At 37.5% G+C, this 24,021-nt stretch overlaps 1 non-coding gene across 1 annotated transcript; it reads right to left on the bottom strand.

Moving 5' to 3' along the window:
- Positions 1-4,124: 4,124 nt before the first annotated feature.
- On the bottom strand, positions 4,125-4,231 carry LOC131593727 (small nucleolar RNA R71). The gene has a single exon (XR_009281110.1). It is a non-coding gene; the product is annotated as a small nucleolar RNA R71 (small nucleolar RNA).
- Between the last annotated feature and the right edge of the window lie 19,790 nt (positions 4,232-24,021).

Below are 24,021 nucleotides of genomic sequence, written 5' to 3' on the forward strand. Positions count from 1 at the left end.
GACACGACCTGCGAGCTTCTCAAGAGCTTTCTTCTTTGGACAATTCCTAGCCACGTGACCCACTTCACCACATTCAAAACAAGCAGTTGAAAACGGCTTACAATCACCATAGTGTCTTCTCTTACACTTATCACACTAAGGAGGTAGAGATGATTGGTCACCATAACCCTGCTTCTTGACGGAGAGTTACAGGGCTTCAGATATTGACCTGATCTCCCTAAATTCTGCTCTGTTCTGGTTCCTCTCTTCTTGAACCCTCTTCAGATTGTTCTCGACAACATAACATTGCCTTAAACATTCAGCATATATGGTGAACTCTCTCTGTGATACGCTGTGAGAAATGTCAGCCCTCAAACCCATCAAGAACTGATCAATCTTCCATAGTTCATCAGGAACGCAAATAGCCTGTCGTGAGTAATCAGCCATATCCTCAAATTTTTCCGCATACTCTAAAACTAACATGTTACCCTGCTTGAAATTATGAAACTCTCGTTCCCTCTGGGACCAAACACTGTTAGGGAAATATTTCTCCAAAAAGACCGCCTTAAAGTGTTGCTAGTCCTTAGGAATCTCTTGTATAGTGAAATATGTAGATGTCGTATTCCACCACTTAGAATTCGGTCCTTTCATCTTCTGAGTGGCAAAGATCACCTTCTCTTCTTCAGTACATTGGATGGCCTGAAACACTCTTTTCATACCAGCCAACCAATCACGAGCCAACATTGGGTCGAGAACACCCGCAAACTCCGGAGGATCCATTTGGAAAAAGGTACAAAAATATGGTCCAGTCGCAATCTGTGGGACGGGAGTAGGAGCATCAGGTTGTTTTCCTTGCATACCTTGCATCATATTTTGCAACATTTTCACGTTTACTTTTCCATTTTTCTGTTACTAACGTTTGTGGTTATTTTTAGAATTGTTATTTTGCATAAACTAATATATTTTACATCTATAAATTAAAACAATATTTGTTGGGGATGGTTGATTTTGTAACAAATTTAGCAGAATCTCTCTCTTTTATTTCCCTTTCTGATTCTTTACTATTTTTTTGTGGATTCAACTGAAATCTTTTTAACTAACTTTTCTATTCTTTAAATATGTTAAAACCTCTCTGCTCTAGTATCATTCGTTTTAACATTTTCTCTTTTCATTTTGTAGATTCTGTATCACCAATGGTAACCGGAAAAGTGACTCGTCCTGGATCACTTTCTTTTCTTGGTAAGGTACTTTGAATAATTTCACTACACTTCGCATCAAGGATGACAGTTTCAAGCTCTGTGTACTTTTTCTTTTTTTTAAGAATATGTTTTATGAACTTTGTGTACTTCGGCATTTGCTCCAAAGCTTCAGAAAAAGGAATGTTAATTTGCAATTGGCGAAATATTTCCATGAATCGAGTATAGAGCCTTTCATTGTCCTTCCTTGTAGGAGCGTGAGGATACGGTAAGTTACAAACCAGTGGGCTTACTCCTTTCTTCTTCCCTTCTTGATTTTTTTTCTTCTTTCTCCTCATTTTTTTCTATCATTGGCTCTTCTTTTTCAACTTTATCCTTTTCAAATAAAACTTCCTCATTTTTCTTTTTTTCTACTTCATTCTCCTTTTCTATCCTATCCTTCTCATTATCAACATCCTTTTCAACTTCATTCTCAACTACTCTCCCACTCCTTGTCACAATTGCTTTTCAGTGCTCCTTCATATTCGATTGAGTGTTTTGATAACACGATTTTATATCGTATATTTAGCCTAAAATCCATAGATATTTATAGCATTTTCCGTTTATTATGTTAATTTATTATGATATTACGCGTGTATTTGCTTTATTTCAGGTTTTACACTTCAATTACGACTATTTGCGAAAAGGAAAGAAAATTGAGCTTAAATGACAAATATTTATGCCTAAAAGATGAAAAGAGAGTGCTGAAGTGAAAGAAGGGTGCAATTAGGACCCAAAGGCCCAAAAGAGACGAACCAGCCCACAAAGGAACAAAAATGCGTAGCCCAAACCATGCAACAAGTGGAGACGCACGTCTCCACGTTCTCTTCTGCCACGTCACCAAGAGGAGACGCCCGTCTCCAACTGCCCCTATTTTTCCTCCACTTGAGACGCACGTCTCAAGTCAGTCAAGAGCACTTCCTGAAGAAGCGGAGACGCACGTCTCCAGGTCCCAGTCAGAAAAAGGTCCCTCAATTCACGGATTCCAACTGCAAATCCCCTCCTATAAATAGGACCTGCTATCTCACTTCAATCTGTCCGATTTCCTGCCAACGAAGTGCTGCCGAAATTGTACCGCGTACTGCTTTTCCTTATTCTGTTTTCATTTAACTGTCTATTTTCTCACAACGATTTCTACACTGGAAATTGTTGTGAACTTTTCATAGATCTAGCCTTACGTTAGATTTATCGCTTTATTTTCCTTGTTTTTATTTTCTGCCATTTAAATTCCGAAGAACGATCCAGCCAACCTGTGGTGGAAGTTCGAGTACTTCAAGATTCAATTCAATCCAGATTTATTTTAATTCAGGTTTTTTTTATTTACCGCCTTATTTATATTAATTATCTGCATGATATATTATATGCCATTTAATATGCTTATTATTATGAACTGAACCAATATATGTATGTTTAATCGTATTAATATGTCTGGCTAAAATACTAAAGGTGTCGGTATGTAAAGTAAGTTAACCGTAGGGATCCGAAATAAATTGGCTTAAATTATGTTTATTAATTATCACTTATTTTTGGTTTATATGTCTAGTTTAATTAGTAAGTCTTAAAACCAATAGAGCGAAAGTTTGAGGGATTAGGACGGTCAAAGGTTAAAATCAATAGAGCGAAAGTTTGAGATCTTTAACTGGATAGTAGACATAGGACATTAGTTTTAAGGACGGCGAAAGCGTATTAAAACTAATTGGAACTTATTTATTTTCAAAAATTGTTTTTACACTCGAGCGGGATGGCGAAAGCGTACGTTAGGGATATTAGCATGTTCCGAGTCAACAGAGCGAAAGTTTGAGATTAGGAGATTTAAATAGATAACAACCTCGTAAAATAGGCATTTTATTAATTACATTGTTTCCAAAAAGCTCTTCTAAAATCTAATGGGATGACGAAAGCGTACATTAGGATTAGGATAGTAGTCTGAATCAACAGAGCGAAAGTTTGAGACGAGGATTTTTAATCAATTGGAATTAGTAAAGATTTTTAATTTAATTATGCAAAAGCCAATGAACCTTCGGATTTCCTTTAGTTAAACGAAATACATACTGATACCTGCCTTTTATTATTATTCTTTATTTTCTCACAATCACTTTCCCTTAGGAACAATCGAAATTTTAGTACTCCTAGCTTTACATAGTAACCTTAGATAACGGTAGATCGATTCATAGTCCCTGTGGATTCGATATCTTTTAAAACTACACGACACGACTGTGCACTTGCAGTTATCAGATTTATAGACACGTAAAGTCGCGATCAAGTTTTTGGCGCCGTTGCCGGGGACTATTTAAGTCGATATCGTAACTCACTGTTGCACCGTAGAGACTAGGAAAATTCTTCCCTTTCTTTTTGAACGATTGTATGCCAAATACTCGTTCACAAGGAGGAGACTTAATACAACGAATTAACGAGATCGAACGTTTCATTAACGTTAAACGTCGAGCTCGCAACCTTCCCGAAGTAGCAGAAATTCCGATTAATCAGGAATTGAATTTTACTGATCAAATCAATCAAATCACCCCGAAGTTAGAGATGGCTGCTATTCGTCCTCTTAGAGACTATGCCGCTCCTTCGCGCGCTGAACCGCATTCGAGTATCGCACCACCTGCGATTGAGGCAAACAATTTCGAACTGAAACCTTCACTGGTCCAAGCTGTTCAACAGAATCAATTCTCTGGAAGCCCTGTAGACGACCCCAATCTCCATTTATCCGTGTTCGTGCAATACGCCGACACTATCAAAGCCAACAACGTTAGTTCCAAAGCTATTCGATTACGCCTTTTCCCTTTCTCCTTGAGAGATAGAGCGAGAGCGTGGCTTCAATCCCTGCCTTCCAATTCCATAACTACGTGGGACGAATTGAAGAGAGTATTCTTAGCAAGATACTTTCCGCCTAGCAAGACTGCTATGCTTAGAGGTCAAATCAACGGATTTACCCAGAAAGATAACGAATCGCTTTTCGAAGCTTGGGAACGTTACAAGGACATGCTTAGAATATGCCCTCATCATGGACTCGAACCATGGCTGATCATCCATACCTTTTATGGTGGTCTCTTATATAACACTAAAATGACTATAGATGCCGCTGCTGGCGGAGCATTAATGGACAAACCCCATGATGAAGCATACAAACTCATAGAGAACATGGCACAAAACCATTACCAATGGGGAGGAGAACGCGCCGCTCTAGAGAAAGCCCAAACCAAAGGAGGAATGTACGAAATTAGTGGTATAGACCGCGTTAACGCTAAAGTAGACGCTTTAACTCAAAAGATCGAGAATTTAACCATCACTCCTTCAGCCACCGCTGCCGCTGTAGCACCTAACTGCGAGATTTGTGGATTGACTGGGCATGTAGTTGCTGAATGCCAACTCTTGACTGGAGTCCCATCTGATCAAGTAAATTACGCTCAAGGAAACCCTTATTCTAACACGTACAACCCTGGATGGAAAAACCACCCGAACTTTTCTTATAAGAACAACAATGCGTTGTACGCGCCTGGACAAGCACCTGCTGTACCACCTGGCTACCAAAAAGCGCCTGTAGCTGCTCAAAACACCCCTAGGAAGTCAAACCTAGAAATCATGATGGAGAACTTTATAGCTTCCCAACAACAAACCAATAAAGACTTCCTGAATCAAAACATCCACAATAGCGAGCAACTAAAACAACTATCGAACAAAGTAGATGCTTTAGCTACGCATAACAAAATGTTAGAAACTCAAATCTCACAAGTAGCTCAACAACAAGCACCTACTGCTGCCCCTGCTGGCACGTTTCCTGCTCAACCACAACCTAATCCTAAAGGACATGCGAACGCGATAACACTACGAAGTGGAACTAATTACGATGGACCCATAGATCCTAGAACCCAAAACGTACCCATGTCACAACAAGAGCCAAAGGAAACCCAAAAGAAAACAACCGACGAACAAACTGCTAAGACTAAAGAGAACAATAACGAAGTGGAACCCGAAAAAGAGAAACCTTATGTTCCACCCCCACCTTATAAGCCACCAATTCCTTACCCTCAAAGATTAGCCAAATCAAAAACCGAAGCGCAATTTAAAAGATTTGTAGAACTTCTGAAGCAATTAAACATAACCATACCATTCACAGAAGCCATAACTGAGATGCCTTCGTACGCTAAGTTCTTAAAAGAAATCTTATCAAACAAAAAGAAACTCGAGGATAACGAAACTATAACGCTTACCGCTGAATGTAGCGCTATCATCCAAAACAACATGCCTCCAAAACTGAAAGACCCTGGTAGTTTCTCTATACCCTGCGTAATTGGAAAAACCATCATAGAGAAAGCCTTGTGCGATTTAGGAGCTAGTGTTAGTTTGATGCCTCTTTCGACTTGTAAGAAACTCAATCTAGGTGAGCTTAAAGCAACAAGAATGTCTCTTCAACTAGCAGACCGTTCAGTTAAATATCCTGTAGGAATGTTAGAGAATATCCCTGTTCGTGTAGGTCAATTCTACATCCCGACTGACTTCATCATTATGGATATCCAAGAAGATTCTAACATCCCGATCATTTTAGGAAGACCATTTTTAGCGACCGCTGGTGCAATTATAGATGTAAAGCGAGGAAAGCTTACTTTCGAAGTAGGAGAAGAGAAAATAGAATTTATCCTTTCCCAATTCCTAAAAGCACCTTCTATAATTGACACATGCTGTTCTGCTGACATAATCGACGAGTGTGTCAAGGAAATAAAATCCGAACCAAATAAGGAAACCGAAACCCTAAGAATTCCTATGCCGCCAATTTTTGAAGATGACAACTGGCGTGAGGAATATCAAGATAACCACCTGAGTGAATGCTTAGCTTTAACCCCTGATCCTATACCTGGACCAAAGAAGCCTGCTATAGAGCTGAAGACACTCCCTACCGATCTTAGATACGAATTTCTAGACGAAGAACTAAACCGACCAGTTATAGTGAATGCCAACTTAGGACGAACCGAGACTGAAAAATTACTTAATGTCCTAAGAAAATACCCTACCGCTTTAGGATACAACATATCAGATCTGAAAGGTATAAGCCCTTCTCTGTGTATGCACCGTATTATGCTCGAAGACGATAGTAAAACCTCTAGGGAACATCAAAGGCGAATAAATCCTATTATGAGCGATGTGGTTAAAAAGGAAATCCAAAAACTGCTAGAAGCTGGAATAATATATCCTATATCCGATAGTAAATGGGTTAGCCCCGTTCACGTCGTACCAAAGAAAGGAGGAGTCACTGTAATCACTAACGCAAAAGGAGAATCTGTAGCACAACGTACCCAAACTGGATGGAGAATGTGCATTGACTATAGGAAGCTAAATAAAGCTACCCGAAAAGACCATTTCCCTTTACCTTTCATAGATCAAATGCTCGAACGCTTAGCTAAACACTCACATTTTTGTTATCTGGATGGATACTCCGGATTTTTCCAAATTCCTATCCACCCTGACGACCAAGAGAAGACCACATTCACCTGTCCTTATGGTACATTCGCTTATAGACGAATGCCTTTTGGACTCTGCAATGCACCCGCGACCTTCCAAAGATGCATGATGGCAATATTTGCCGACTTCCTAGATGGAATAATGGAGGTCTTTATGGACGACTTCTCTGTCTGCGGAGGAAGTTTTGAAACATGTTTAGAAAACCTTGAAATGGTGCTTAGACGATGCGTAAGCGTAAACCTAGTCCTTAATTGGGAAAAATGCCATTTCATGGTTCGACAAGGAATTGTACTTGGACACATCGTATCCGATAGAGGAATCGAAGTTGATAAAGCAAAAATCGAAATTATCGAAAACCTTCAACCTCCCAAAACCGTTAGAGAAATAAGAAGTTTTCTGGAACATGCTGGTTTTTACCGACGCTTCATTAAGGATTTCTCTAAAATAACCAAACCCTTAACTGAACTACTCATGAAAGACGCCGAATTTATTTTCACCGATAAATGCACTGAAGCATTTCAAACGCTTAAACAAGCATTGATCTCTGCGCCAATCATGCAACCTCCCGACTGGAATGAGCCTTTCGAAATAATGTGTGACGCAAGTGATTATGCTGTAGGAGCCGTTCTAGGACAAAGAAAGGATAAGAAACTACATGTCATATATTATGCGAGTAGAACCCTAGACGAAGCTCAGATGAATTATGCCACGACAGAAAAAGAATTATTAGCTGTCGTATTCGCATTAGACAAATTCCGTTCTTACCTGGTAGGAGCCAAAATAATCATATACACTGACCACGCCGCCATTAGGTACCTCCTAACCAAAAAGGACGCTAAACCAAGACTTTTGAGATGGATCTTGTTACTGCAAGAATTCGACCTGGAAATTAAAGATAAGAAAGGCACTGAAAATGTCGTAGCAGATCACCTCTCTCGATTGGAAAATCTGAAACCCGAACAAGTACCAATTGACGATGATTTCCCTTATGAAAGACTCATCGCCCAATTAGAAGCAAATGAATTCGAACCATACCGTCCAAACTCTGAAACCGAGAAATTAGCTGAAATAGCTTTAGCCCGATCTGACGCACCTTGGTATGCAGATTTCGTAAATTACCTAGCTGCTGGTGTGCTTCCTCCTGATCTAAGCTACCAACAGAAGAAGAAATTCTTCCATGACCTAAAACATTACTATTGGGACGACCCACTCCTTTTCAAAAGAGGCCCCGATGGAATCTTTAGACGTTGTGTACCCGAGGAAGAGATAAGAAGCATAATAACACATTGTCATTCTGCACCGTGTGGAGGACACCATAGCACATCTAGAACCTGCGCCAAAATCATTCAATCTGGACTTTTCTGGCCCAACCTGTGGAAAGACGTCCATTTTGCTATACTAAGCTGTGATAGATGCCAACGAACTGGAAACATTTCAAGACGCGATGAAATGCCTCAAAAAGGCATTCTAGAAGTAGAAATATTTGACGTCTGGGGAATAGACTTCATGGGACCGTTTCCGTCATCGTTTGGAAATCAATATATACTCGTAGCCGTCGATTACGTTTCAAAATGGATAGAAGCTATTGCTTCCCCTACGAACGATACACGAGTAGTTATTAAACTTTTCAAAAACGTCATTTTTCCTAGGTTCGGTGTGCCAAGATTGGTAATTAGCGATGGTGGTTCCCATTTCATTTCAAGAATACTGGAGAAACTCCTTCGAAAATATGGAGTAAATCATCGAATAGCCACACCATACCATCCACAAACAAGCGGTCAAGTAGAAGTATCTAACCGCGAAATAAAACAAATATTGGAGAAAACTGTTGCTATATCTAGGAAAGATTGGTCAACCAAGCTAAATGAAGCTTTATGGGCTTATAGAACAGCTTTCAAAACTCCAATAGGAACTACCCCATTCAAACTCGTTTATGGAAAATCATGCCACCTACCAGTAGAGTTAGAACATAAAGCCTATTGGGCCATTAAGAACTTAAACCTAAACTACACTGCCGCTGGTGAGAAACGACTTCTAGACATAAACGAATTAGAAGAACTTAGACAAGACGCTTACGAAAACGCCAAAATCTATAAAGAGCGAACGAAAAAATGGCACGACAAGCGTATATCTAGGAAAAATTTTAGCATAGGCGATAAAGTGCTCTTATTTAATTCTAGACTAAAATTATTTCCTGGTAAGTTACGATCTAGATGGTCTGGCCCTTTCGAAATAACTAACATATTTCCGAGTGGAGCGATAGAAATCAAAGGAGAAACCGTCAAACCTTTTGTCGTAAATGGGCAACGTCTTAAGTATTACCATCATCTCGAATACGATGAAAACATCGAAGTTTTTAAACTTGACGAACTGCCCGCTCTTTCGAAAAAATAGTTTTCTATTTTTAAATCGTCGAGCTTACGACATTAAACAAAGCGCTTGGTGGGAGACAACCCACATTTATTTATTCTTCTATTTTTTTTATTAAAACTTTAATTTTTCTAATTTTTTATTTTTATTTTTCATTTTTAAAACTTTATTCTATTTTTAATTTTAATTTTAATCATTTTTGATTTTTCATACATCTTATAATAATTATTATAATTATAACTACTATCTATGAATTGAGAAAATATTCCCGTTATAATTATATTTATTATTATAACTTGTTACCTAAGCTTAATTTTAACTTTTTATTTTATTTTAAATAAACACTAGCCTAATTCTAACTTATCCTAATATTTTCAACTTCTAGGTTTTTCAATTAACTACTAACTACGATGGAAGGAGTTGATAATATGGAAGTTGTGTTCCGTGGTAGAGGACAAGAAGCAAGATTCAACAAGCTGGCTGAAAGACAAATAGATCTGACTTGCTACCCTGACCAATCGACTATGATACGACTTGGCATCCAAGAAAGCGTTTTGCACCTGCTTAACCAAGTCGGTTGGACTGGTTACCACTTGTTCCGCAAGTTTAATACCTACCGGAAACTCACTTTGGAATTTTTGAGCTCACTGACCTATCTTCCAAACAGTGGACAAGGACTGAAGAAAGGAGTCATCCTTTTTCGACTCTTTGGAATGGAATTTAACTTTTGCATGGGAGACTTTGCTAAAATGTTAGAACTACCTCATGGACCCGATGCATATGCCAAAGTAGCTGAAGAAAACCTTCCATACTGGGAGCTGGAAAAATTCTGGGGGAAAATCACTGGAAATGATAACCCTGAAGAGAATGAATTTCACTCTGAGAACATCCACAATCCTGCTTTCCGCTACTTTCACAAAATCCTTGCTCACTACATTTTTGGAAAGCCTGATAATGTCACTGAAGTTACTAGAGAAGAGTTATTCATCATGTTCTGCTCCTCTCAGAATCGCCCGGTCAATGCCATCGCATTCATGCTAACAAACTTCGAGCGCATCACGCAAGATGAAGTTTCACCCATTAGGATTGGCGGATTCGTCACTATGATTGCTAATGCCATAGGAATGAGAGTACCTTTGCTTAGATTGACACCTTTTGGTACCCATACCTCTATGGACATCAATTTCTGCTTTAATCGAGGTATCATCGGTAATCTTGGACCTCATCGGTTTGAATTGCTCATTGATAACAAAGTTTGGTATCAATTCACCTTACCGAATCCTAGGACAAGTGTGCACAACCCTGCCAACTGGCTTTACTATGGTCAGATTCCTGAGAGAGAGCCCTCACCTGAAACTCCTCAAGCTTATGAACATTTTGATGAGGAAATGCCTGCATCCGAATCTGAACCTGAAACACCTCCTGGATACTATGAACCTTTACCTGAAGATGAACCGATTCCTGAATATGAACCTTTATCAGAAGACGAGCCTATACCCGAGTACGAGCCTGAGACACCTTCTGAAGATTCTGCTGATGAATACACTGTTGACATGACTGATGTCGAACTCGAGCCACAACAACCCGCTACGTCCACCGCATCGGTAAATCAAAGGATGCCCAATCTGAACACGCACGAACAAGCAATCAATGCACTACAACAAGATGTACAACATGTGCGCAACGAGCTTCACACTTTGCAAATGCATTTCTTCGATTTCATCGACACCGTCAATGCTCAGTTCGATGAAGTTTTCAAACACATTCAGTCTAATCAAAACAACAATAGACGTGGCTAGATGTTACCGTATTAGATTATTAGATTTTTATTTCTAGTTTTAGTAATTTCTATTCCTAGTTTAGATTTACATTTTTCTGCACTTTTGCTTTCTGCTTCTGTTAACACTCAGTACTGGTTTAATTTTAAATGCAATATTCTATTTATTACTGCTACTGTGTTTTACTACATCACTATTAAACTGCTATGCATTCCTGTATACCATATTTTTGCCGTTTATAGTATGATACAATGACACTGTACTGAGCTGGTATTCTGTATTATTGCTACTGTCAGAATTGGTCCACACCTGCACGTGTGGAAACCACTTACCTGAGCTAGGAGACGCACGTCTCCATTCATGTGGGACCAGCAGTCTGCATGCATAGGACAGGAGACGCCCGTCTCCATGCCTGTCCCCCAGCAGACTGGCTGCCTGAGACGCGCGCCTTCCCAAGGCCAGCAGTCTGTGCTGCCTTTTTGACCACGCAGAAGACCACATTTATCCCATTTTTGAATTTTGAATTTGAATTTCAAAATTCATTCTCCTCATTCTTCCCCTATTTATTCCATTTAAACTCCATTAACCTCATTCGTCCTCCATCATTCACCTCTTAAACTCCATTCATTTCCCATTCTTCTATTCTATTCAAACTTCAACCACCACCATTAATCCATTTTAATTCTCCATTAACCACCCCATTTTCAAACCTCACTATAAAACCACACCACCACCACTCTTTTTCCTCACAACTATCATACCATTCTCTACTCTTCTACACTACATTTTTTATTTTTCATTTCCATACTCACCATGCCTCCACGTTCATTAATCCGTAGTGAGCGTCCCGAGCGACCACCTCCCGACCTTTCAAACATTATCTTCCGAGATGATGCTCAACGAACAAAATATGTTGCTTTCTACGAACGTTCGGTTGTTCCCACAAAATTTGTGAACACCGAGTGTCTAGAAACTTTGGGTCTCATTGATGGTGTCACCCGTTTGCTCACTAAATCTAGCCTCCACCATCTTTGTACCGAACCCGTACCTACTTATGAGCCGCTCGTCTTAGAATTTTTGAGTTCCTTCAACTACGACACTCCCTCTACTCAACCATTCTCAACCGGTAGCATCCAATTCCGGATGTTCAACCGTGAATATGCTCTAGATCAAGATGTCGTAGCTTCATATTTGCATTTTAATCATGCTCCAATTGCTCACCGCTCAATCTTTCAAGAACTCAATGGTCGATCCTGGGAGGATCTCGCTTTTGAATTTTGGTTCCATCTCACTGGAGAAAATCCTACCGGTTGGAGAGCTCTTCATGCTTCTCACATTCAAAACCCCGCTATACGTTATTTTCAACGTGTCTTGGGGCATATTATTTTTGCAAGATCCAACAACCACAAGGTAAACCAAAATGAATTATTTTTCCTTTACTGTGCGCTTAACAATATCCGTTTCAATGCCGCACCGTTTATGTTCCAACACATCCAAGGTTTAGTTAACGCCCCCGCTACAAATCCATTCTTGCTTGGAGGCATTATTACTACCTTGGCCTGTGCTTTAGGTCTTGGTGACGAGCTCCTATCACTCTCTCATCTCATGAAGCCTGCTCAGTCACTCGATCTCACTTACTGCCGCGATTCCCACTTGGTTTCACCCCGCCATGATGGCCGATACACTTTGGTCGTCAACAAAGTTCCTATTCCTTATGTCATCCTTCCATGCCCTGAAAGAATCAACATCCGTTATGTTCAACGTTGGAGGCTTATTGAAGACAACCCTCAAGATGACCAACAAGAACATCCTAATGAACCTATGGATGCAAATGAAGAAGAACTCAACCAAGGGCAAGCTGATGTCAACCAACCTCCTCCAAACAACCCTCCGCCTATCACTCTTGAAGCCATGTATGCTGCTATTCAACGCCAAGATCAACTCGTTCAAGCTATGCAGACAAACCAAACTGAAACAATTAGGCTCATCCGAGAGATGCAACAGGAGCACCGTGACTATGCTATTAGGAACGAAAGTCAATACGCTGAAATTGCCACATATTTGCATGATCTTGACATTCGTGTTAATGACTCTCCTGATAGACGTCGCCGTGTTCGTACAAGAGGCGCGAGCAGTTCTCGAAACCGCAACAATGAGGAGTAGTTCTTATGCACTGAGGACATTGCATCATCTAAGTCTGGGGGAGTCGTATTATTTCTATTTCCTATTTCCTTTAGTTTTATTTTCCCCTTCAGTTATTTCCCTTCCTTGTAATGTTTTTCTAATTCAATAAAGAATATTTATGGAATTTAAGTCTTATATGTATAATTCCGTAGTTATTTCAATTTCTTCCATTTTCTTGAGCCAAAAAAAAAAAATTTTTATTTTGCTCCTAAACGATAAACGCAAACCCCACACGTTCAAGAAATACGAAGCCACTCAATCACTCAACGCACCGAAACTGAATTAGTCAATATCCTTATTGTCGCAACACTCTAAAACCCCCGAGTATACATAACCGATTTGAATACCCGTTATACCAAAACCATCGACTTTAAGTTTTGAAATAACCCTTAGTAGTTTATTCTAGCAGTCGGCACCGTCTTAGATACAAACTACGCAGAGAGTCGATGAATATAAGTGTATGATCCTCATAATAATTATGTGTTCAGCTATAAGAAGAAATGTGCCTACTAAGTAAGGTGATCCTCACAAGATCATTTAACCTAACGGTCGCAAATCTCATATACAAAGAATTTAAAAACTCACTGTCGATTGGTTCAGAAGTCATCTGGTAATGAACTTGGTAGGAAGGACTATTGTCCGATTCCCCACAATCTACAAGTGAATGCTAAGGAGTATACCACATATTGTGCCAGAACTCCATGAGAAGGATCATAGTCACTAACCGACTACTCTGCTATGTGCGTGTCAAGATAATGGGCTTAATGTGATTGCGCGCGAATGAAAAGGGTGAAACATGATGACAAGTCAAATAGGTCGAGCTATAATGGCATGATTCGGATTGGTATGCATACTGGGAGTTGTTTAGTGTTGTTACTATAGGTTTATTGCTAAGATTCGTTACTTCCGAATAAGAACACTATGTAGCTAAGTATGACTGAACGACGTGGTGGAAGTGTGTTTCATTTATCTTTATCTTCTTATTTTGCTTGAGGACAAGCAAAGGTTCAAGTCTGGGGGAATTTGATAACACGATTTTATATCGTATATTTAGCCTAAAATCCATAGATATTTATAGCATTTTCCGTTTATTATGTTAATTTATTATGATATTACGCGTGTATTTGCTTTATTTCAGGTTTTACACTTCAATTACGACTATTTGCGAAAAGGAAAGAAAATTGAGCTTAAATGACAAATATTTATGCCTAAAAGATGAAAAGAGAGTGCTGAAGTGAAAGAAGGGTGCAATTAGGACCCAAAGGCCCAAAAGAGACGAACCAGCCCACAAAGGAACAAAAATGCGTAGCCCAAACCATGCAACAAGTGGAGACGCACGTCTCCACGTTCTCTTCTGCCACGTCACCAAGAGGAGACGCCCGTCTCCAACTGCCCCTATTTTTCCTCCACTTGAGACGCACGTCTCAAGTCAGTCAAGAGCACTTCCTGAAGAAGCGGAGACGCACGTCTCCAGGTCCCAGTCAGAAAAAGGTCCCTCAATTCACGGATTCCAACTGCAAATCCCCTCCTATAAATAGGACCTGCTATCTCACTTCAATCTGTCCGATTTCCTGCCAACGAAGTGCTGCCGAAATTGTACCGCGTACTGCTTTTCCTTATTCTGTTTTCATTTAACTGTCTATTTTCTCACAACGATTTCTACACTGGAAATTGTTGTGAACTTTTCATAGATCTAGCCTTACGTTAGATTTATCGCTTTATTTTCCTTGTTTTTATTTTCTGCCATTTAAATTCCGAAGAACGATCCAGCCAACCTGTGGTGGAAGTTCGAGTACTTCAAGATTCAATTCAATCCAGATTTATTTTAATTCAGGTTTTTTTTATTTACCGCCTTATTTATATTAATTATCTGCATGATATATTATATGCCATTTAATATGCTTATTATTATGAACCGAACCAATATATGTATGTTTAATCGTATTAATATGTCTGGCTAAAATACTAAAGGTGTCGGTATGTAAAGTAAGTTAACCGTAGGGATCCGAAATAAATTGGCTTAAATTATGTTTATTAATTATCACTTATTTTTGGTTTATATGTCTAGTTTAATTAGTAAGTCTTAAAACCAATAGAGCGAAAGTTTGAGGGATTAGGACGGTCAAAGGTTAAAATCAATAGAGCGAAAGTTTGAGATCTTTAACTGGATAGTAGACATAGGACATTAGTTTTAAGGACGGCGAAAGCGTATTAAAACTAATTGGAACTTATTTATTTTCAAAAATTGTTTTTACACTCGAGCGGGATGGCGAAAGCGTACGTTAGGGATATTAGCATGTTCCGAGTCAACAGAGCGAAAGTTTGAGATTAGGAGATTTAAATAGATAACAACCTCGTAAAATAGGCATTTTATTAATTACATTGTTTCCAAAAAGCTCTTCTAAAATCTAATGGGATGGCGAAAGCGTACATTAGGATTAGGATAGTAGTCTGAATCAACAGAGCGAAAGTTTGAGACGAGGATTTTTAATCAATTGGAATTAGTAAAGATTTTTAATTTAATTATGCAAAAGCCAATGAACCTTCGGATTGCCTTTAGTTAAACGAAATACATACTGATACCTGCCTTTTATTATTATTCTTTATTTTCTCACAATCACTTTCCCTTAGGAACAATCGAAATTTTAGTACTCCTAGCTTTACATAGTAACCTTAGATAACGGTAGATCGATTCATAGTCCCTGTGGATTCGATATCTTTTAAAACTACACGACACGACTGTGCACTTGCAGTTATCAGATTTATAGACACGTAAAGTCGCGATCATGTTTGCTGAAAATGATGGTCTAGTTTCTTTTCAACCAATTACTTGGCTAATTGGCCCATTTGAGTCTTTAGATTCTTAATCGTCTCTTCATTACTCTTTTGGTTCGCCATTGAAGCTTCCATAAATTGATTCAATGTTTCCTCTAACTTTGAAGGCTTCTCTTGAGGATGTGGTTGTTGAGAAGGATTTTGTCTATTGAAATTCCCCGGTCTCCACCCATGGTCATATGGTTGTGCATTTTGCCTTTGTTAATACCCCCTGGTTTTGATAAGGAGCTTGCCGCTGAGGGTAGCCTCCTTGGTTTTAATTTCCCATGTAATTCACCTCTGCATTAATTGGTGGACAATATCCAATAGGGTGTTCTCCACTACAAAGTTAACATAGAGCAACTTGTTTGTTTTTGTTGGGAAGTTCTTGTAACTCTTTAAGTTATTGGGGAAACCTTGCCATTTGCTTTGTAATCTCCTCCACTTATTGAAAGAGTAGCTTACTTTGAGCAAGCATTGCATCGTTGGTACCAAGCTCAATAATACCAGTCTTCCTTTATGGAGTCCCCCGGTTGTGTTGAACCTGATGATCATTTCTGGCCATTTTTTCAATTATTTCTATTTCTTCCTCTGTTGTCTTTGTCATCAAAGAACCTCCAGCAGTCACATTTAACAAATGCTTGGGTTGTGGTTGTAGGCCATTACGAAAAATATAAATCTAAGTAAGTTCATCAAATCCATGACTAGGACACTTCCTCAACATTGACATATACCTTTACCATGCTTCATTGAGATATTCGTTGATACCTTGAGAGAACACTGAGATAGTTGTTTTGGCTTCCAACAACCTTGATTGAGGGAAAAATCTGTCAAGAAACTTCTCTTCCAACTCATTCCAGTTTGTCATAATTTGGGGGGTTGGTCAAGATACCAATCCTTAGCTTTTCCGATTAACGAATGAGGGAACAACCTCTTAAAAACCTGCTCTTCCTCCTGTTCAGGAGCTCCGACCGCATCAGCAATTTTATAGAACTTTGTCAGGTGAGTGTACGGGTCTTCATGATCAAGGCTTGAAAAAGGACTAGCATATAATAGCGGAAGAATGTCAGTCTTCATTTCTAAATTTATTTTATTGTTATCATTTCTTGCAAATTGAGTCGCTCTCCTCGGAATATTTGCACACGGTGGTTTTGGGTTTGGTTGTGGTGGTGGTGGATTGCCTTCTCCCTCCATCCCTTCTTCAATAACTTGAGAAGTTGACGAAGTACTAGCTTCTTATCTTAACCTTCTTTCTTTGGCTAGTTTCCTCCTTCTTGTTTTGTTATTAAGTCTACGTGCAGTCCATTCAATCTCGGGATTAAATAGGAGTTGGTCTGCAAGTATACTTCCTCGCATAAACAAAAGCTAAAACACTAACCAAACAAGTGAGCCAAAACTAGGAAATAATTTTTAAGTTTAGTAATATAAGTAATACTCAAAACATAAAAACTATTGCAATGCTTGTAATATCTAAACGCCAATCCCCGGCAACAGCGCCATTTTGTTAAAAGGGAAAGTATTTCCTTTATCGTTTCCACAGGGATTAGTGCGATACTACCGCCGTATCCTCTCGTTAGCTTAATTCATATATACTCGATTAACCATGCATATGAACTTATTAATGATTAATATATCCTCTCGATACCGTTTATCTCTAAAGCAATATCGTGAATATTATCATATTAACCATTAGATGATCTCTCATGCCAACAATCAACATGATAATCTTAAAAGCTTGATACAAGTGATTATCAACTCACAAATCTATCTCTAGAGTTTTTTGATTGATAGATGAATATCTTTTAGGTTAAGGTTTGAAATACATCTTTCAATAGTGATTCAAAACAACAAATAGAACATGAATAACAAGATATTCACCATATATTAATCATCAACCAAGTTCAAACACAAAAGATTAAAATAAATACATATTTACAAACTAACTACCTCTAATCTTGACACAAAAAGGGATTTAGCTCTCCATAGCCATGGAAGCTTTAACAACAAGGAACATGAAAAAATTTACTAGCATCAAACTCAAAGGAGATGAAGAAGGATGCTTGGAAAATCTTGAGTTTCTTCTTGAACTTAGTTTTTTTTCTTCACTTTTCTCTTGCCCTAGGTTGTTGTTATCTAAAGTATGGTGGAAAAGAGGATAAGATCCCCAAAATATCTTCCAAGTGCCTAAAATTACAAGTACCCAAAAAGTAATCTCGCTTAGCGAGATTGGCTCGCTAAGCGAACTAACAAAATATTTACATTCTTCACAGACCTCGCTTAGTGAGATGAGTTCGCTAAGCGAGCTTCAAAAGTTGGTCCGGTTGTGGATTTAGTTCGTGGGAACACACTGCAGGCTCGCTAAGCGAACCTGCTGAAACTTCACTTCTTTATTTTGCTGCCAGGCCTCTTCCAAACCATTTGCTTCACCAAAATGCCTTCCATCCTTGCCCTAACTATAAGTACCTATAAAAAAATAGGAAAAAGTTAAGAAACATACTATTTACCATCAAAACTAAATTTTATTTAATTACATAAGTATTATGAACAATTAAGTGACAATTTAGGACAAGAGTTGCATAATACCACAAAAGTTATGAACAAATATGGGTACCATTTGGTTTCTATCACATATCTTGACATATGATCTTTGAAGCATCAATTTGTATCTGATGTAGACTTTGTTTTCTAATCTTGAGATACTTGAGACTTTTGAAGCAACAGCTCGTTGAAAAGTACACAAGAGATCCTTTTTCTGATTAACATTCAGCATTCCATAGAACTACTCATGTTTCTTCAAAAGTAAAGTATAGAAGTCTTTTTGACGACACCATATATGATGATTCTTTAGACAACATTCCTAAATCATACAGAGTTTCTGATCTGCACACTCAAGAAAACATTAGAAATAAAATTATTTACATATAAAGTATATGTGTTGTTATCATCAAAACTTAGAGATAAAGTGCATAACCAAATCTTGTTCAAAAATAACTTTCACTACAAGAAAAAAGACATTTGAAAACTACTTTCTTGCAGCGTCTTTTGTAACACCCCAATTCTACCAGAATATTTAATCGAAAATCAGAGTATAATAATTCCAAAATAAACAACAGGGATATCACATTTTGTTTTTTAAATCATTTACGGCCTACACGCCTTCACATAGATACATAGCACATATAATCAAAATGGGCAATCATAAAAATTAATTTAATCCTCCAAATCACTTCATCAAATAAAATAAACCTCGCGGCGGAATCCACAAAACTTCACCAAAATCCAGTTTAATCATCATAGCATCTTCACAAATTAAATTTAAGTTACAAACCAAAACAAAACGTCACTAAAAATTCAGCAAACAAATAATTAAAGAAAACACGCGTTTCCCCCCGAGTGCTACGTATCAAAGCGACAACCGACTAAACTCATGGCAGCTAATCTTCACTCACTGCCATCACCTGCGCGTTGCCAATATAAAGGCAACAGAACAAGTAAAGGGTGAGATATCAAACAATATAAATGAAGTTATGATAAATAGTATATTATGATTCAAGTTATAACATATGTCAATTCTCAATTTCCCCAAAAACGGTTTAAAATTCAAATTCACACAATGTCACAGACAATTCAAATGAATGAGACACGACAAATGCAAATGCATGTGGTACCTAGGGCTTCAACCCCCATCGCCAATTGCCAATAAATAGAGACATTCCAACAGGCATAAGTTTTCGTCACTGTTCGCCAAATTCAGGCCGTCAACAACATATGCAAGTCATGCGACACAGATGAAATGCAACAATCACAAATACATCGTCAAATTTCGTCACAAAGGCATTTGCCTATATCACCAAAATCACCAATAATCATTGATAAATTATCTTCGCTTCATGTCCGAGCAATTCACAAACTTCACTATATCTCATAATATTTCATCGCATTCAGCACATCGCCAAAACGTCACAAAATCGCGGATACCGGATTATTCCCAAACAAGCCTAATTTATTCTACTTGATTAAATTAGTTCTGGTCTACTTATTTCTGCTCGCTAATTATTTCATTTTCTATTACTGTTATACCTGCCAAATATATAGTGGTACTGCTCCTCAATTATTCTACTAACTAGTATATTACAGCTGCTGCTACTTTAAAAGATTTATTCTGACATGCTATTATTGTTTCCCCTTTCATTACTATTTCATTCGTCTGCTAATTGTTGCTAATTTAATTTAATGTGGCTAATTGATTCCAAGGTAAGTCTACTAAAATTTATTTTATAAGTGGTAATTAAAATTGCTAACTTAAGATACTCAGTACCTAACACACTAAAGGCTACTCCACTTCTAATTTATTAAATGAGAATTTACAAAAATTTATATAGGACACTCGTCCCACTTGGAGCAACCGTCCCATAAGGGGCTCCCCCACATCACCAAGAGTGTCCGCCCCATGTTAAGGGCCGTCCGTCCCACTCTATATGTGGGACCCTAGTCCCACTCTTCCTCTAAAGAGACACCCGCCCCTAAGTCATGGCACCCACCCCTTAGCTTTCCCTTCCTCTTTCCAGACTTATATTTTTACCGGTCTCAGGGTTAAACCAACACAACATCACTTACATCACAAATCCATTTCTCAATATAGAAATATTTATCGATTATAATTCCAATCATTCCCAATAATCACAGACATCACAATAAAACAAATAAGGTTCATATAGCAGCAATTAGTTTTACATAAAAATTCTAGAACAATAGCACAACAATACTCCACATATCAGAGAAATCAATTGAAACACAGAGACAATATTAATCCCTTGAACCCCACATACAAATTGTCATACCCTCATTTATAGAGAAAGAACCACACCCTTACCTTTGGATCGAAGGTCACTCTACTTTTCGTTCTGGTCGAAATCTCCAAAATCATTCTGCTAAGTTATCGATCGTATCTCCTCTTCTCCTATTTCTCTCCTTCTCTGCTACTCTGCTATTTTCAATTGCCTCCCAAAAATTATGTTTCTGAGTTTTCAAAACCTAAGGGACACTACCTCACTTCTATTCCAATTTGGGCCACTCAATTGCAGTATAACTCCATAAGCCCACTTGCTTAATACAGTATACCCCCTAACTACTCTATGTCATATTTAACCGGTTAATTTAATTAATCAGAAAATTCCCAAAACGCTCAATATTATTCTAATACTAAAAATATGAAAAGTCACGATTAACTCTCGACCCGCTATCCCGTAATAATACCGACTAAATCGCTCAAAATACGCCAAAAATTAATAAATACTAAAATAATCTAAATTAAACGATAAATCGAAATACGGGTGTTACATCTTTCATTTTGTTGACAATAACATGCATATAACAACGACTAATTTAAGTTGCTGGAATAAGTTATATTTTTCTTGACAATCTCATTATCGTTGGGAAAAGTGACTTATCGCAACAATAATTATTGTCGCTGGAAATAATAGACTTTTTAATATGCATACTACAACGGCTAATATAAGGGTTAATATAAGTTGTTGTAATACCATCTCTCTCGCTCGCAAATTTCACACTATTTTTTGATAAAGAGACTTATCACAACAACAACTATTATCGTTGAAAAAATATATAACTATCATCAACTAATTTAAGTCGTTGTAATAAATTATTTTTTACAACAATTTCATTACAGTTAAAATATTTTACTTATTTTTAAAAATAACTCTAACAATATTTAAAAAATTATTGATTTTATAAAAGTACTTCTTTTACACATTTGTCTTTAGTATAAGTGAAAAAGTTTATGATTTTTTAAAGAGTAATCTGTTTGAATTTATTTAGTAACTTATGTATTTAGTCTAATATATACACCAAATATAATATTTATTCAATAATTTTTTTTAAATATAGTGACTACATAGAACTATATTAATTTAAATAAAATTTTTATTTATTGAAAAATAAAAAAATTTGTTTATTCATTTTCCATATTTATTAAAAAAAAGATGAATTAGGAGAAAACAAATCTCCCTCACTCGTATTGTTTTGTTTGTTCCTCGTTAAGTTCTTCTCACCGTATTTCGTTACGCTCTGTTCGCCGCCCTTCGTTGGCTCACTGCCTTCTGTATTTTTTTTTTGTCATTTGAAGGATTAACTTTTCTCTTAATATCTATTTATTCTTTGAATACATATGTATTTTGTGAAGTTATCCACAACAGTTAAATAATAACAATAACCATTTATTGATTTTGTATAGGAAGGTCCCCAGACATCTAAGTGCATAATCTCAAGCTTCTATTGTAACTTCATTGGCAAGTTGTGTTTGAATGACTTCCTCGTCTGCTTGGCTATGTAACGTTCTTCACAGAGCTGCTTCGGCATTAATTCCAATCTTTGAAAGTCCATACACCATCTTCTTCTTGTGCATCAAGCTAAGACTACAGAAATTGAGATGGTCATACCTCTCGTGCCAAACCAAATTTTAATTTTTAGTTGTGGTTGATGGAAGACATTAATGATCAAACATATTGATAATAATTTTGAATGTTCTATTGGTTGACAAAGGTGCCTTCAAATTTAGTATTGATATTTCATTAAACGCCTTGAGTTCCCATCCTCCCAGACTCATTGTCTAGTTCTTATCAAGTAATTAACCCAAACTTGTCCAATTATTTGTCATTGAAGGAACATACAAGACATTACTGATGATTGCTTCATGTTCATCCTTCTTCTTCACCATAATATTGCCCATTTCTTCTAATGTCACTATGTTGTTGTCATCAAATTGAATTGATCTTTTAATTGATTCATCCTACTTAGTAAACCATACCTATCATATGATTGTTGCAGCCTGTGTCAAGGTACTAAACACTTCCTTTATCTTAAGGAAAATGTGTTGCAGCCAACAAAATGACCTTTTTAGCATCACTACTACCAGCATGAGCAAGTTAAGCCACACTCTTGTCATCACCATTGTCTTTGTTGAAGTAGACGTCTCGAGCACAATGACAAAACTTCTTGCATCAATAGTATTAATAGCATTAGACCTCCTTCATGTCAATCTTCATCTTGACTTTTTGATTATGAATTGCACCATTTCTTGAAAGCTTACCACCGTGAACTCGTGCGCTTCAAGAGATGCTTGCACTTCTTCAACCTTCATCTCTGACAAATCTTTGGAATCTTTAATGGCCTTAACAGTGATCAAACTTGGCAAAGAGATCTCATCACCTTCCCCCATATTTTGCAATTCAGAGATCTTTTCTCCACATGATTTCATCTGATTTGTCAAAGAAACCATCTCAGAGAAGAACTTAACAATAGTTTCATCATCATTCATCTGAAAATTCTCATATTGCTTTCTTAAAGATTGTAGCTTTACTTTCTTTAATTTCTCATCTCCACCATACAACTTCTTGAGAGTGTCCCAACCCTCCTTTGTTTCTTGTTCGATAATCTTCTCAAAGTTATTTGAATTTACACGCTGATGGATCAAGAGCAAGCATTTCCCATCTTTCTTGCTCATTTAATGATGATCAATTATTTGTGTCTTAGTAGCATTTGTCTCTAGTGCCAAGAAGCCACCATTCATGATTTCAAACACATCATAGAATCTAAATAATACTTTCATCTGTGCACACCATCTATCATAATTTTCTCCCATGAAAACCGGTGATTGGCTGGGAATTTGGTTGGAGGCAGTGCTTCCATTTACTATAGTTAGAGATTGAGGAACGAACCTATGCTCTCTTGATACCAATCTGTTGGGTAACTTGTGCCTCAAGTTAATAATGGAGAGAATTATATAGTGATTTAGAGAGAGAAGAGTATATTATTGGAACGAAATTGAGGGAATTAAAATTTTACAAATATGTGTTACATCTTTTATAACTATCAGTAATCACATGTAGAAGTATCAGTACCCACGTGTAGAAAACTGAAATACACATATAACATAAAAATGGTTTATGTGGCTTAACCATTTTTAATGAAATTGAATAAGAAATCAAAAAGTAAAAAAAAGCACAATGCAAGAGGAGGTGGTAATGAGTGACTGGTGAATCAGCTTTTTAATGTTTCCTTCCTCATGTAAGTTCTTCTTTTTCTGATTCCCCATGCATGCGTCATTGAATTTCAGCTAAACATTTAATCTTCTTTTAAACTATTTCAAATACAATGTTCTTACTTAGTAGCTAAGAAAA

This window comes from Vicia villosa, linkage group LG3 (assembly GCF_029867415.1).
Source record: "Vicia villosa cultivar HV-30 ecotype Madison, WI linkage group LG3, Vvil1.0, whole genome shotgun sequence".
Lineage (NCBI taxonomy): Eukaryota > Viridiplantae > Streptophyta > Magnoliopsida > Fabales > Fabaceae > Vicia > Vicia villosa.